Raw genomic sequence first — 6,000 nt, forward strand, 5'->3', positions numbered from 1 at the left:
CCAGAAAATCTATAAACAGTTTTAAAGGTAATTTCCCTAAAAGTGACTATTCTTTTATGTTTCAAGGTATGTAAATGCATTTTATAAATGTATAAGTGACTTAAGACATAAAAAATGAAGTGTTTCAGATTTCTTTCCTTCTATGCTATTTTAAGACTTCAAAAATTTACAGTTTCAACATTAATCAATAGAGTTCTGATAAGCTATTAATCTATTTCTGGTAAAGTACTGCTAATGTTATAAGTCCCAAGCTCAGATTTCAAATTTCCTTTGGTTGTCTTCTAAGTAAACTCAAAAGTGCTTCTTAGTGTTCTAAAAAATCTGTTCAATCTATATAAGCTTTAAAGAAAATTTTTGCAAGCTTCAGGGAACTGACTTGAATCCATCTCTCAAAGGTCAAATGGATGCCAGATAAGTATCAACAACCTATTTCCCACCTGCCTATTCTGTCTATTGCCTATTCATGGTGGTGGTATCTCTCCACCTTTCCTTGGTCTTGGGACTCCACTCTACCAAATGTCAGGAACTTGGGCCTGGAACTTTCAAGATAAAAAATTTTCCCTAAACTCTTTAACTTTACCTTCTTTCTTTTGCCTGTCTATCCCAGCAGATTTCAAATCAACAGACTGCTCTAGCACTAGCTCCAGGTGTTCCCTCAACATATGTATTCTGGACCACTTCAAAAGGTGGTTTAGCCTTCAGACTGCTTCAACTAGGCCTTCATTTGCATACTCCCAGATGGTTCTGCAGAGCCTAGACAGTTAGTGTTAACAGCTTACTCTTCCTAGACTTGGCCTCTTTCCAGCTTCCCTGGGGACCCCCTACAAAGATACCCCGACATCAGCAGGAAGTATTCATAGAGAAGACACTTGCCCCTTATCTATTATCATTAAAAAAGGCTAGGATGTTAGGTTTCAAACCTGGGACGAATGGCTGAGGTGCCTGTTTAACATGTCAAAGTGGATCTGGCTTCTCCCTGCATTCCCCCCACTCCAATCTCTATAGGTTATGGGGTCCTCCCAGATGGCATATCCTGCCTCCTACCCTGAACTCTTCAGTCCAGGTTGCTGGGCTGCTCTTCCCTATATAATCCAAACATTTTTTTGTTACTGCTTTCTTTGTGCCTTTGGGCCTACTAGCTGATACGCTTGATTCTCCTTTCTTCTTCCCCTCTCCATACTTGGCTCAGGGTCATGACCACTCAGGTGTCCCTGCCTCTATATTCTCCCTTTAATATCTTTGAGAGAGAGAACACACACACACACACACACACACACACACACACACAGAGAGAGACAGAGAGAGACAGAGAGAGACAGAGAGAGACAGAGACAGAGACAGAGACAGACAGACAGACAGACAGAGATAGAGATAGAGATAGAGATAGAGATAGAGATAGAGATAGAGATAGAGATAGAGATAGAGATAGAGATAGAGATAGAGATAGAGATAGAGACACAGACAGAGCAGTGAAACAAGGCATTCAGGAAATAGGAATTTCCCCCAGGAATCACTTGTTGAGAAAAGAAAAAAAGTTGAATCCCATTGTTAGCTAGAGGGGATCTTATTTCCAGGGAAAGCTTGTCAGACAACCTTGCAGGATGATACTGAAATCCAGATGATGGACTATATAGACCAGAACTGATTATGTGTACCTTTTATTTAAACATTAACCTCATGTTAGTACCCCAAAATGTGGACTTGGCAAGGAATCACTGGATCTATTTGTTCCCTTTCCAATGTGGCAACGTGCTCACATTGAATACTTTTTTTTTAAATTTAGAGAATACTTTATTAGTTTTTTAAATCAAACCCACGTATATAAGACCTTACATATTTAATACAGTGTGTTACCCCTGTACAAATGGAAAAAACTTAAGTTCAACATTTCTAGACCAATATGGCTGTTAATTTCTGTACAGTGCCAACTCAACACAGTAAACGGGGATACTTTTTTCGAAAGTTGACAGCACAGGTAAAGTTTCAAAAAATTCAAATTATATATCTGTATATATATATATTTATATTTATATAAAAAGACCAATAATAGCAGTGTGTTATGCATCAACAGCAGCAACAGCTTTTCCAGGTTCTGCAGTCATCTGAACAAAACTGTAGAGACATCCAGCACACTCCATTAAAAAAAAAAAAAGTAAAAAAACAAAACCCGAGAAAACAGCACAGTTCTGTTACTCTTGTGGTACCTGGCACCATTTTTTTTTTAAATTAGCTTCTCAATCATCATCTGGAAAGAAAACATTCTGAGCAACATCATTAAAAACAGCTCTGATAAAGCACGGTCACTACTACGTATCATAAAGCAGGTACAAGCTATTTTACATCCACAGAGGTATGATACAGTACTGTCCTACATCTATAATACTAGAGGATACAATTTAAAAGGCATTATTTGAGACTTGATTCTACTTTTCCAGCAGAGGGCCCAAAGGATGGTGTGACACAGCTTTGTAAAGAAACATACTCTAGACAGGATTTCCTTTCACTAGTGGCACACTTCTAAGGATTCATTCTCTCCATGAATGTCAGCTAAAACCGTTATTAAAAAAATGAAATATCCCTAGAACAAAACCGTATAACCACCGGATTCACATGAAGATGACCTAGTGGAGACAAGCTGGACCTCACCTTACCAACAAGCTATCAAATCTGTTATGTTGAAACAGTGAGACCTCCAAGGAAGGAGATGCCAAGTAGTGCTTCAAAGCTTCGGACCACAATCAAACACAGCATCCTTTTCAACAGAAGCAGAAGCTCATCTGAATATGCTCATGGATGCTGACATCAACATTTAATCATCTCCTCACTCATCCAGGAAGAGGGGGAGATCAGTTACTACTGTACTTTATTGTGTTCAACCAAATCACCATGTTACAAAAATAGCAAGCTGCCATAATAAAAAATAAGGCTCCTCTATCCAGCACCAGATAGCATCATTTTACTTTCAAGCCTAGAAATTGCACACTTGTATATAAACCAATCGAAGATGAGGATTGAGAGTTCATCTTGGTGGATTTTTCCTTTGATGAATATGAAGTGTCCTTCCTTATCTTTTTTGATGACTTTTAATTGAAAATTGATTTTATTTGATATTAGAATGGCTACTCCAGCTTGCTTCTTCCGACCATTTGCTTGGAAAGTTGTTTTCCAGCCTTTCACTCTGAGGTAGTGTCTGTCTTTGTCTCTGAGGTGTGTTTCCTGTAGGCAGCAGAATGCAGGGTCCTCATTGCGTATCCAGTTTGTTAATCTATGTCTTTTTATTGGGGAGTTGAGGCCATTGATGTTGAGAGATATTAAGGAATAGTGATTATTGCTTCCTGTTATATTCATATTTGGATGTGAGGTTATGTTTGTGTGCTTTCATTCTCTTTGTTTTGTTGCCAAGACGATTAGTTTCTTGCTTCTTCTAGGTTATAGCTTGCCTCCTTATGTTGGGCTTTACCCTTTATTATCCTTTGTATTGCTGGATTTGTAGAAAGATATTGTGTAAATTTGGTTTTGTCATGGAATATCTTGGTTTCTCCATCTATGTTAATTGAGAGTTTTGCAGGATACAGTAACCTGGGCTGGCATTTGTGTTCTCTTAGGGTCTGTATGACATCTGTCCAGGATCTTCTGGCCTTCATAGTTTCTGGCGAAAAGTCTGGTGTGATTCTGATAGGTCTGCCTTTATATGTTACTTGACCTTTTTCCCTTACTGCTTTTAATATTCTTTCTTTATTTTGTGCGTTTGGTGTTTTGACAATTATGTGACGGGAGGTGTTTCTTTTCTGGTCCAATCTATTTGGAGTTCTGTAGGCTTCTTGTATGCCTATGGGTATCTCTTTTTTTAGGTTAGGGAAGTTTTCTTCTATGATTTTGTTGAAGATATTTACTGGTCCTTTGAGCTGGGAGTCTTCACTCTCTTCTATACCTATTATCCTTAGGTTTGATCTTCTCATTGAGTCCTGGATTTCCTGTATGTTTTGGACCAGTAGCTTTTTCCGCTTTACATTATCTTTGACAGTTGAGTCAATGATTTCTATGGAATCTTCTGCTCCCGAGATTCTCTCTTCCATCTCTTGTATTCTGTTGGTGAAGCTTGTATCTACAGCTCCTTGTCTCTTCTTTTGATTTTCTATGTCCAGGGTTGTTTCCATGTGTTCTTTCTTGATTGCTTCTATTTCCATTTTTAATTCCTTCAACTGTTTGATTGTGTTTTCCTGGAATTCTTTCAGGGATTTTTGCGATTCCTCTCTGTAGGCTTCTACTTGTTCTCTAAGGGAGTTCTTTATGTCTTTCTTGAAGTCCTCCAGCATCATGATCAAATATGATTTTGAAACTAGATCTTGCTTTTCTGGTGTGTTTGGATATTCCGTGTTTGCTTTGGTGGGAGAATTGGGCTCCGATGATGCCATGTAGTCTTGGTTTCTGTTGCTTGGGTTCCTGCGCTTGCCTCTCGCCATCAGATTATCTCTAGTGTTACTTTGTTCTGCTATTTCTGACAGTGGCTAGACTGTCCTATAAGCCTGTGTGTCAGGAGTGCTGTAGACCTGTTTTCCTGTTTTCTTTCAGCCAGTTATGGGGACAGAGTGTTCTGCTTTCGGGCGTGTAGTTTTTCCTCTCTACAGGTCTTCAGCTGTTCCTGTGGGCCTGTGTCTTGAGTTCACCAGGCAGGTTTCTTGCAGGGGAAAAGTTGGTCCTACCTGTGGTTCCAAGGCTCAAGTTTGCTCGTGGGGTACTGCCTAAGTCCTCTACGCGGCGGCAGCAACTGGGAAGATCTGCGCCGCTCTTTCCGGGAGCCTCCATGCACCAGGGTTCCAGATGACGTTTGGTGTTTTCCTCTGGCGTCTGGATGTGCACAGAGTGCAGTCTCTTCTGGTTTCCCAGGCGTGTCTGCCTCCCTGAAGGTTTAGCTCTCCCTCCCACGGGATTTGGGTGCAGAGAACTGTTTATCCGGTCTGTTTCCTTCAGGTTCCGGCGGTGTCTCAGGCGCAGGGATCCTGCCACTCCTGGGCCCTCCCCTACGGGAACCCAGAGGCCTTATACAGTTGCCTCTTGGGCCAGGGATGTGGGCAGGGGTGGGCAGTGTTGGTGGTCTCCTCCGCTCTGCAGCCTCAGGAGTGCCCACCTGATCAGGCGGTGAGGTCTCTCTCCCACGGGGTTTGGGAGCAGAGAGCTGCTGCGGGCCGGGATCCGCGGGTGTGGGTGAATACTTTTTTTTTGAGACAGGGTTTCTCTGTGTAACAGCTCTGGCTGTCCAGGACTTGCTTTGTAGACAGACCGGACTGGCCTCAAACTCATAGGCTCTGACTCTAAAGTAAATAACAAGAGGCATCCATAAGTCTGTGATTTGTCTTTATCCTTTTTTAAATTTATTTTATTATATGAGTACACTGTAGCTGTCTTCAGACACACAGAAGAGGGTATCAGATCCCATTTCAGATGGTTATAAGCTACCATGTGGTTGTTGGGAATTGAACTTAGGACCTCTGGAAGAGCAGACAGTGCTCTTAACCGCTGAGCCAACTCTCCAGCCCCCTGTCTTTATCTTTTTTTTTTATTAACTTGAGTATTTCTTATATACATTTCGAGTGTTATTCCCTTTCCCGGTATCCGGGCAAACACTCCCCTCCCCCCTCCCCTTCCTTATGGGTGTTCCCCTCCCAACCCTCCCCCCATTGCCGCCCTCCCCCCACCAGTCTAGTTCACTGGGGGTTCAGTCTTAGCAGGACCCAGGGCTTCCCCTTCCACTGGTGCTCTTACTAGGATATGCATTGCTACCTATGAGGTCAGAGTCCAGGGTCAGTCCATGTATAGTCTTTGGGTAGGGGCTTAGTCCCTGGAAGCTCTGGTTGCTTGGCATTGTTGTACATATGGGGTCTTGAGCCCCTTCAAGCTCTTCCAGTTCTTTCTCTGATTCCTTCAACGGGGGTCCTATTCTCAGTTCAGTGGTTTGCTGCTGGCATTCGCCTCTGTATTTGCTGTATTCTGGCTGTGTCT

Source organism: Rattus norvegicus, chromosome X, assembly GCF_036323735.1.
Source record: "Rattus norvegicus strain BN/NHsdMcwi chromosome X, GRCr8, whole genome shotgun sequence".
In the NCBI taxonomy this organism is placed as follows: Eukaryota; Metazoa; Chordata; class Mammalia; order Rodentia; family Muridae; genus Rattus; species Rattus norvegicus.